This window comes from Osmerus eperlanus, chromosome 27 (genome assembly GCF_963692335.1).
Source record: "Osmerus eperlanus chromosome 27, fOsmEpe2.1, whole genome shotgun sequence".
Lineage (NCBI taxonomy): Eukaryota > Metazoa > Chordata > Actinopteri > Osmeriformes > Osmeridae > Osmerus > Osmerus eperlanus.
Window position 1 is genome coordinate 9259099 of NC_085044.1, and position 9589 is coordinate 9268687.

The 9589-nt window shown below is 46.5% G+C and overlaps 10 non-coding genes across 10 annotated transcripts; all 10 read right to left on the reverse strand.

Annotated features, from left to right (window-relative positions):
* Nucleotides 1-530: 530 nt before the first annotated feature.
* Nucleotides 531-602, reverse strand: trnap-agg (transfer RNA proline (anticodon AGG)). Its single transcript has one exon. It is a non-coding gene; the product is annotated as a tRNA-Pro (tRNA).
* A 626-nt stretch (nt 603-1228) lies between these two features.
* trnap-agg (transfer RNA proline (anticodon AGG)) lies at nt 1229-1300 on the reverse strand. The gene has a single exon. It is a non-coding gene; the product is annotated as a tRNA-Pro (tRNA).
* A 1670-nt stretch (nt 1301-2970) lies between these two features.
* trnaq-uug (transfer RNA glutamine (anticodon UUG)) lies at nt 2971-3042 on the reverse strand. The gene has a single exon. It is a non-coding gene; the product is annotated as a tRNA-Gln (tRNA).
* Nucleotides 3043-3214: 172 nt separating this feature from the next.
* Nucleotides 3215-3286, reverse strand: trnaq-uug (transfer RNA glutamine (anticodon UUG)). The gene has a single exon. It is a non-coding gene; the product is annotated as a tRNA-Gln (tRNA).
* Nucleotides 3287-4852: 1566 nt separating this feature from the next.
* On the reverse strand, nt 4853-4924 carry trnaq-uug (transfer RNA glutamine (anticodon UUG)). The gene has a single exon. It is a non-coding gene; the product is annotated as a tRNA-Gln (tRNA).
* A 172-nt stretch (nt 4925-5096) lies between these two features.
* On the reverse strand, nt 5097-5168 carry trnaq-uug (transfer RNA glutamine (anticodon UUG)). The gene has a single exon. It is a non-coding gene; the product is annotated as a tRNA-Gln (tRNA).
* Nucleotides 5169-6395: 1227 nt separating this feature from the next.
* On the reverse strand, nt 6396-6467 carry trnap-agg (transfer RNA proline (anticodon AGG)). Its single transcript has one exon. It is a non-coding gene; the product is annotated as a tRNA-Pro (tRNA).
* Nucleotides 6468-7093: 626 nt separating this feature from the next.
* On the reverse strand, nt 7094-7165 carry trnap-ugg (transfer RNA proline (anticodon UGG)). The gene has a single exon. It is a non-coding gene; the product is annotated as a tRNA-Pro (tRNA).
* An 882-nt stretch (nt 7166-8047) lies between these two features.
* On the reverse strand, nt 8048-8119 carry trnap-ugg (transfer RNA proline (anticodon UGG)). Its single transcript has one exon. It is a non-coding gene; the product is annotated as a tRNA-Pro (tRNA).
* Nucleotides 8120-8639: 520 nt separating this feature from the next.
* trnaq-uug (transfer RNA glutamine (anticodon UUG)) lies at nt 8640-8711 on the reverse strand. Its single transcript has one exon. It is a non-coding gene; the product is annotated as a tRNA-Gln (tRNA).
* Between the last annotated feature and the right edge of the window lie 878 nt (nt 8712-9589).

Here is a 9589-nt window from a genome sequence, read left to right on the forward strand (position 1 = left end):
CCATGTTCTGGTTGCTGCTTTGATCGAATTTTTGTCGTAAAAAATGCTTAGACAAAAAGAGCTGTGAAACTTCCGCAGCAAATCACCCCGATATACGTTGGGTAAAGGACTGATTTGGGAATAGAACAGGAGCCCTCTTTGCCATGTTACCTCCTTCAACAGCATACTGTAAAGGGCTCGTCCAGGATTTGAACCCAGGACTTCTGGCACCCTATGCGAGAATCATACCCCTAGACCAACGAGCCATGTTGTAGTTGCTGCTTCGATTGATCTATTTGTTGTCACAAAACATGCTTAGACAAAGGCTCCCTGCACCCTAAGCGATAATCATACCACGAAACCAATGAGCCATGTTCTGGTTGCTGCTTTGATCGATTTGTTGTCACAAAACATGCGTAGACAAAAAGAGTTCGAGAAACTTCTGCAGAAAATTACCCCGATCTACGTTTGGAAAAGGACTGATTTGGGAATAGAACAGGAGCCCTCTTTGCCAGGTTACCTCCTTCTACAGCAATGGGCTGTAGAAGTATGGGCTCGTCCGGGATTTGAACCCGGGACCTCTCGCACCCTAAGCGAGAATCATACCCCTAGACCAACGAGCCACGTTCTAGTTGCTGATTCGATTGATCGATTTGTTGTCACAAAACATGCTTAGACAAAGGCTCCCTGCACCCTATGCGAGAATCATACCACGAGACCAACGAGCCATGTTCTGGTTGCTGCTTTGATCGATTTGTTGTCACAAAACATGCGTAGACAAAAAGAGTTCGAGAAACTTCTGCAGAAAATCACCTTGATCTACGTTTGGAAAACTACTGATTTGGGAATAGAACAGGAGCCCTCTTTGCTAGGTTACCTCCTTCAACAGCATACTGTAATGGGCTCATCCTGGATTTGAACACGGGACCTCTTGCACCCTAAGCTAGAATCATACCCCTAGACCAACGAGCCATGCTCCAGCTGCTGCTTCGATTGATCGATTTGTTGTCACAAAACATGCTTAAACAAAGGATCCCTGCACCCTAAGCGAGAATCATACCACGAGACCAACGAGCCATGTTCTGGTTGCTGCATTGATCGATTTTTTGTCGCAAAACACGCATATTCAAAAAGAGCTGGAGAAACTTCTGCAGCAAATCACCCAGATCGACGTTGGGTAAAAGACAGATTTGGGAATAGAACAGCAGCCCTCTTTGCCAGGTTACCTCTTTCAACAGCATACTGTAATGGGCTCGTCCGGGATTTGAACCCGGGACCTCTCGCACCCTAAGCAAGAATCATACCCCTAGACCAACGAGCCATGTTCCAATTGTGCTTCGATTGATCGATTTGTTGTCACAAAACATGCTTAGACAAAGGCGCCCTGCACCCTAAGCGAGAATCATACCACAAGACCAACGAGCCATGTTCTGGTTGCTGCTTTGATCGATTTGTTGTCACAAAACATACTTAGACATAAAGAGCTGGAGAAACTTCCGCAGCAAATCACCCCGATCGACCTTGGGTAAATGACAGATTTGGGAATAGAACAGCAGCCCTCTTTGCTAGGTTACCTCCTTCAACAGCATACTGTAATGGGCTCATCCTGGAATTGAACACGGGACCTCTTGCACCCTAAGCTAGAATCATACCCCTAGACCAACGAGCCATGCTCCAGCTGCTGCTTCGATTGATCGATTTGTTGTCACAAAACATGCTTAAACAAAGGATCCCTGCACCCTAAGCGAGAATCATACCACGAGACCAACGAGCCATGTTCTGGTTGCTGCATTGATCGATTTTTTGTCGCAAAACACGCATATTCAAAAAGAGCTGGAGAAACTTCTGCAGCAAATCACCCAGATCGACGTTGGGTAAAAGACAGATTTGGGAATAGAACAGCAGCCCTCTTTGCCAGGTTACCTCTTTCAACAGCATACTGTAATGGGCTCGTCCGGGATTTGAACCCGGGACCTCTCGCACCCTAAGCAAGAATCATACCCCTAGACCAACGAGCCATGTTCCAATTGTGCTTCGATTGATCGATTTGTTGTCACAAAACATGCTTAGACAAAGGCGCCCTGCACCCTAAGCGAGAATCATACCACAAGACCAACGAGCCATGTTCTGGTTGCTGCTTTGATCGATTTGTTGTCACAAAACATACTTAGACATAAAGAGCTGGAGAAACTTCCGCAGCAAATCACCCCGATCGACCTTGGGTAAATGACAGATTTGGGAATAGAACAGCAGCCCTCTTTGCCAGGTTACCTCTTTCAACAGCATACTTTAATGGGCTCGTCCGGGATTTGAATCCTAGACCTCTCGCACCCTAAGCTAGAATCATACCCCTAGACCAACGAGCCATGCTCCAGCTGCTGCTTAGAGTGATCGATTTGTTGTCACAAAACATGCTTAGACAAAGGCGCCCTGCACCCTAAGCGAGAATCATACCACAAGACCAACGAGCCATGTTCTGGTTGCTGCATTGATCGATTTTTTGTCGCAAAACACGCATATTCAAAAAGAGCTGGAGAAACTTCTGCAGCAAATCACCCAGATCGACGTTGGGTAAAAGACAGATTTGGGAATAGAACAGCAGCCCTCTTTGCCAGGTTACCTCTTTCAACAGCATACTTTAATGGGCTCGTCCGGGATTTGAATCCTAGACCTCTCGCACCCTAAGCTAGAATCATACCCCTAGACCAACGAGCCATGCTCCAGCTGCTGCTTCGATTGATCGATTTGTTGTCACAAAACATGCTTAGACAAAGGCTCCCTGCACCCTAAGCGAGAATCACACCACAAGACCAACGAGCCATGTTCTGGTTGCTGCTTTGATCGATTTTTTGTCGTAAAAAATGCTTAGACAAAAAGAGCTGTGAAACTTCTGCAGCAAATCACCCCGATCTACGTTGGGTAAAGGATTGATCTGGGATTAGAACAGGAGCCCTCTTCGCCAAGTAACCTCCTACAACAACATACTGTAAAGGGCTCATCCGGGATTTGAACCCAGGACTTCTCGCACCAAAAGCGAGAATCATACCCCTAGACCAACGAGCCATGTTCCGGTTGCTGCTTTGATTGATTTGTTGTCACAAAGAATGAGTAGACAAAAAGAGCTGGAGAAACTTCTGCAGCAAATCACCCCGATATACGTTGGGTAAAGTACTGATTTGGGAATAGAACAGGAGCCCTCTTCGCCAAGTAACCTCCTACAACAACATACTGTAAAGGGCTCATCCGGGATTTGAACCCAGGACTTCTCGCACCAAAAGCGAGAATCATACCCCTAGACCAACGAGCCATGTTCCGGTTGCTGCTTTGATTGATTTGTTGTCACAAAGAAGGAGTAGACAAAAAGAGCTGGAGAAACTTCTGCAGCAAATCACCCCGATATACGTTGGGTAAAGGACTGATTTGGGAATAGAACAGGAGCCCTCTTTGCCATGTTACCTCCTTCAACAGCATACTGTAATGGGCTCGTCCAGGATTTGAACCCAGGACTTCTGGCACCCTATGCGAGAATCATACCCCTAGACCAACGAGCCATGTTGTAGTTGCTGCTTCGATTGATCTATTTGTTGTCACAAAACATGCTTAAACAAAGGATCCCTGCACCCTAAGCGAGAATCATACCACGAGACCAACGAGCCATGTTCTGGTTGCTGCATTGATCGATTTTTTGTCGCAAAACACGCATATTCAAAAAGAGCTGGAGAAACTTCTGCAGCAAATCACCCAGATCGACGTTGGGTAAAAGACAGATTTGGGAATAGAACAGCAGCCCTCTTTGCCAGGTTACCTCTTTCAACAGCATACTGTAATGGGCTCGTCCGGGATTTGAACCCGGGACCTCTCGCACCCTAAGCAAGAATCATACCCCTAGACCAACGAGCCATGTTCCAATTGTGCTTCGATTGATCGATTTGTTGTCACAAAACATGCTTAGACAAAGGCGCCCTGCACCCTAAGCGAGAATCATACCACAAGACCAACGAGCCATGTTCTGGTTGCTGCTTTGATCGATTTGTTGTCACAAAACATACTTAGACATAAAGAGCTGGAGAAACTTCCGCAGCAAATCACCCCGATCGACCTTGGGTAAATGACAGATTTGGGAATAGAACAGCAGCCCTCTTTGCCAGGTTACCTCTTTCAACAGCATACTTTAATGGGCTCGTCCGGGATTTGAATCCTAGACCTCTCGCACCCTAAGCTAGAATCATACCCCTAGACCAACGAGCCATGCTCCAGCTGCTGCTTAGAGTGATCGATTTGTTGTCACAAAACATGCTTAGACAAAGGCGCCCTGCACCCTAAGCGAGAATCATACCACAAGACCAACGAGCCATGTTCTGGTTGCTGCATTGATCGATTTTTTGTCGCAAAACACGCATATTCAAAAAGAGCTGGAGAAACTTCTGCAGCAAATCACCCAGATCGACGTTGGGTAAAAGACAGATTTGGGAATAGAACAGCAGCCCTCTTTGCCAGGTTACCTCTTTCAACAGCATACTTTAATGGGCTCGTCCGGGATTTGAATCCTAGACCTCTCGCACCCTAAGCTAGAATCATACCCCTAGACCAACGAGCCATGCTCCAGCTGCTGCTTCGATTGATCGATTTGTTGTCACAAAACATGCTTAGACAAAGGCTCCCTGCACCCTAAGCGAGAATCACACCACAAGACCAACGAGCCATGTTCTGGTTGCTGCTTTGATCGATTTTTTGTCGTAAAAAATGCTTAGACAAAAAGAGCTGTGAAACTTCTGCAGCAAATCACCCCGATCTACGTTGGGTAAAGGATTGATCTGGGATTAGAACAGGAGCCCTCTTCGCCAAGTAACCTCCTACAACAACATACTGTAAAGGGCTCATCCGGGATTTGAACCCAGGACTTCTCGCACCAAAAGCGAGAATCATACCCCTAGACCAACGAGCCATGTTCCGGTTGCTGCTTTGATTGATTTGTTGTCACAAAGAATGAGTAGACAAAAAGAGCTGGAGAAACTTCTGCAGCAAATCACCCCGATATACGTTGGGTAAAGTACTGATTTGGGAATAGAACAGGAGCCCTCTTCGCCAAGTAACCTCCTACAACAACATACTGTAAAGGGCTCATCCGGGATTTGAACCCAGGACTTCTCGCACCAAAAGCGAGAATCATACCCCTAGACCAACGAGCCATGTTCCGGTTGCTGCTTTGATTGATTTGTTGTCACAAAGAAGGAGTAGACAAAAAGAGCTGGAGAAACTTCTGCAGCAAATCACCCCGATATACGTTGGGTAAAGGACTGATTTGGGAATAGAACAGGAGCCCTCTTTGCCATGTTACCTCCTTCAACAGCATACTGTAATGGGCTCGTCCAGGATTTGAACCCAGGACTTCTGGCACCCTATGCGAGAATCATACCCCTAGACCAACGAGCCATGTTGTAGTTGCTGCTTCGATTGATCTATTTGTTGTCACAAAACATGCTTAGACAAAGGCTCCCTGCACCCTAAGCGATAATCATACCACGAAACCAATGAGCCATGTTCTGGTTGCTGCTTTGATCGATTTGTTGTCACAAAACATGCGTAGACAAAAAGAGTTCGAGAAACTTCTGCAGAAAATTACCCCGATCTACGTTTGGAAAAGGACTGATTTGGGAATAGAACAGGAGGCCTCTTTGTCAGGTTACCTCCTTCTACAGCAATGGGCTGTAGAAGTATGGGCTCGTCCGGGATTTGAACCCGGGACCTCTCCCACCCTAAGCGAGAATCATACCCCTAGACCAACGAGCCACGTTCTAGTTGCTGATTCGATTGATCGATTTGTTGTCACAAAACATGCTTAGACAAAGGCTCCCTGCACCCTATGCGAGAATCATACCACGAGACCAACGAGCCATGTTCTGGTTGCTGCTTTGATCGATTTGTTGTCACAAAACATGCGTAGACAAAAAGAGTTCGAGAAACTTCTGCAGAAAATCACCTTGATCTACGTTTGGAAAAGTACTGATTTGGGAATAGAACAGGAGCCCTCTTTGCCAGGTTACCTCCTTCAACAGCATACTGTAATGGGCTCATCCTGGATTTGAACACGGGACCTCTTGCACCCTAAGCTAGAATCATACCCCTAGACCAACGAGCCATGCTCCAGCTGCTGCTTAGAGTGATCGATTTGTTGTCACAAAACATGCTTAGACAAAGGCGCCCTGCACCCTAAGCGAGAATCATACCACAAGACCAACGAGCCATGTTCTGGTTGCTGCATTGATCGATTTTTTGTCGCAAAACACGCATATTCAAAAAGAGCTGGAGAAACTTCTGCAGCAAATCACCCCGATCGACGTTGGGTAAAAGACAGATTTGGGAATAGAACAGGAGCCCTCTTCACTAAATAACCTCCTTCAACAACTTACTGTAAAGGGCTCATCCGGGATTTGAACCCGGGACCTCTCGCACCCTAAGCGAGAATCATACCCCTAAACCAACGAGCCACGTTCTAGTTGCTGATTCGATTCATCGATTTGTTGTCACAAAACATGCTTAGACAAAGGCTCCCTGCACCCTAAGCGAGAATCATACCACGAGACCAACGAGCCATGTTCTGGTTGCTGCTTTGATCGATTTGTTGTCACAAAACATGCGTAGACAAAAAGAGTTCGAGAAACTTCTGCAGAAAATCACCTTGATCTACGTTTGGAAAAGGACTGATTTGGGAATAGAACAGGAGCCCTCTTTGCCAGGTTACCTCCTTCAACAGCATACTGTAATGGGCTCATCCTGGATTTGAACACAGGACCTCTTGCACCCTAAGCTAGAATCATACCCCTAGACCAACGAGCCATGCTCCAGCTGCTGCTTCGATTGATCGATTTGTTGTCACAAAACATGCTTAGACAAAGGCGCCCTGCACCCTAAGCGAGAATCATACCACAAGACCAACGAGCCATGTTCTGGTTGCTGCATTGATCGATTTTTTGTCGCAAAACACGCATATTCAAAAAGAGCTGGAGAAACTTCTGCAGCAAATCACCCAGATCGACGTTGGGTAAAAGACAGATTTGGGAATAGAACAGGAGCCCTCTTCACTAAATAACCTCCTTCAACAACTTACTGTAAAGGGCTCATCCGGGATTTGAACCCGGGACCTCTCGCACCCAAAGCGAGAATCATACCCCTAGACCAACGAGCCATGTTCCAGTTGTGCTTCGATTGATCGATTTGTTGTCACAAAACATGCTTAAACAAAGGATCCCTGCACCCTAAGCGAGAATCATACCACGAGACCAACGAGCCATGTTCTGGTTGCTGCTTCGATCGATTTGTTGTCGCAAAACATGCTTAGACATAAAGAGCTGGAGAAACTTCCGCAGCAAATCACACCGATCTACGTTGGGTAAAGGACTGATTTGGGAATAGAACAGGAGCCCTCTTTGACATGTTACCTCCTTCATCAGCATACTGTAATGGGCTCGTCGGGGATTTGAACCCCGGACCTCTCGCACCCTAAGCGAGAATCATACCCCTTGACCAACGAGCCACGTTCTAGATGCTGATTCGATTGATCGATTTGTTGTCGCAAAACATGCTTAGACATAAAGAGCTGGAGAAACTTCTGCAGCAAATCACCCAGATCGACGTTGGGTAAAAGACAGATTTGGGAATAGAACAGGAGCCCTCTTTGCCAGGTTACCTCCTTCTACAGCAATGGGCTGTAGAAGTAATGGGCTCATCCTGGATTTGAACACGGGACCTCTTGCACCCTAAGCTAGAATCATACCCCTAGACCAACGAGCCATGCTCCAGCTGCTGCTTCGATTGATCGATTTGTTGTCACAAAACATGCTTAGACAAAGGCGCCCTGCACCCTAAGCGAGAATCATACCACAAGACCAACGAGCCATGTTCTGGTTGCTGCATTGATCGATTTTTTGTCGCAAAACACGCATATTCAAAAAGAGCTGGAGAAACTTCTGCAGCAAATCACCCAGATCGACGTTGGGTAAAAGACAGATTTGGGAATAGAACAGGAGCCCTCTTCACTAAACAACCTCCTTCAACAACTTACTGTAAAGGGCTCTTCCGGGATTTGAACCCGGGACCTCTCGCACCCAAAGCGAGAATCATACCCCTAGACCAAAGAGCCATGTTCTGGTTGCTGCTTTGATCGATTTGTTGTCAGAAAACATGCTTAGACATAAAGAGCTGGAGAAACTTCCGCAGCAAATCACCCCGATCGACCTTGGGTAAATGACAGATTTGGGAATAGAACAGCAGCCCTCTTTGCCAGGTTACCTCTTTTAACAGCATACTGTAATGGGCTCGTCCGGGATTTGAATCCTAGACCTCTCGCACCCTAAGCTAGAATCATACCCCTAGACCAACGAGCCATGCTCCAGGTGCTGCTTTGATTGATCGATTTGTTGTCACAAAACATGCTTAGACAAAGGCTCCCTGCACCCTAAGCGAGAATCACACCACAAGACCAACGAGCCATGTTCTGGTTGCTGCTTTGATCGATTTTTTGTCGTAAAAAATGCTTAGACAAAAAGAGCTGTGTAACTTCCGCAGCAAATCACCCCGATCTACGTTGGGTAAAGGATTGATCTGGGATTAGAACAGGAGCCCTCTTCGCCAAGTAACCTCCTACAACAACATACTGTAAAGGGCTCATCCGGGATTTGAACCCAGGACTTCTCGCACCAAAAGCGAGAATCATACCCCTAGACCAACGAGCCATGTTCCGGTTGCTGCTTTGATTGATTTGTTGTCACAAAGAATGAGTAGACAAAAAGAGCTGGAGAAAGTTCTGCAGCAAATCACCCCGATATACGTTGGGTAAAGGACTGATTTGGGAATAGAACAGGAGCCCTCTTTGCCATGTTACCTCCTTCAACAGCATACTGTAATGGGCTCGTCCAGGATTTGAACCCAGGACTTCTGGCACCCTACGCGAGAATCATACCCCTAGACCAACGAGCCATGTTGTAGTTGCTGCTTCGATTGATCTATTTGTTGTCACAAAACATGCTTAGACAAAGGCTCCCTGCACCCTAAGCGAGAATCATACCACGAAACCAATGAGCCATGTTCTGGTTGCTGCTTTGATCGATTTGTTGTCACAAAACATGCGTAGACAAAAAGAGTTCGAGAAACTTCTGCAGAAAATCACCTTGATCTACGTTTGGAAAAGTACTGATTTGGGAATATAACAGGAGCCCTCTTTGCCAGGTTACCTCCTTCAACAGCATACTGTAATGGGCTCATCCTGGATTTGAACACGGGACCTCTTGCACCCTAAGCTAGAATCATACCCCTAGACCAACGAGCCATGTTCTGGTTGCTGCATTGATCGATTTTTTGTCGCAAAACACGCAAATTCAAAAAGAGCTGGAAAAACTTCCGCAGCAAATCACCCCGATCGACCTTGGGTAAATGACAGATTTGGGAATAGAACAGTAGCCCTCTTTGCCAGGTTACCTCCTTCAACAGCATACTGTAATGGGCTCATCCTGGATTTGAACACGGGACCTCTTGCACCCTAAGCTAGAATCATACCCCTAGACCAACGAGCCATGTTCTGGTTGCTGCATTGATCGATTTTTTGTCGCAAAAC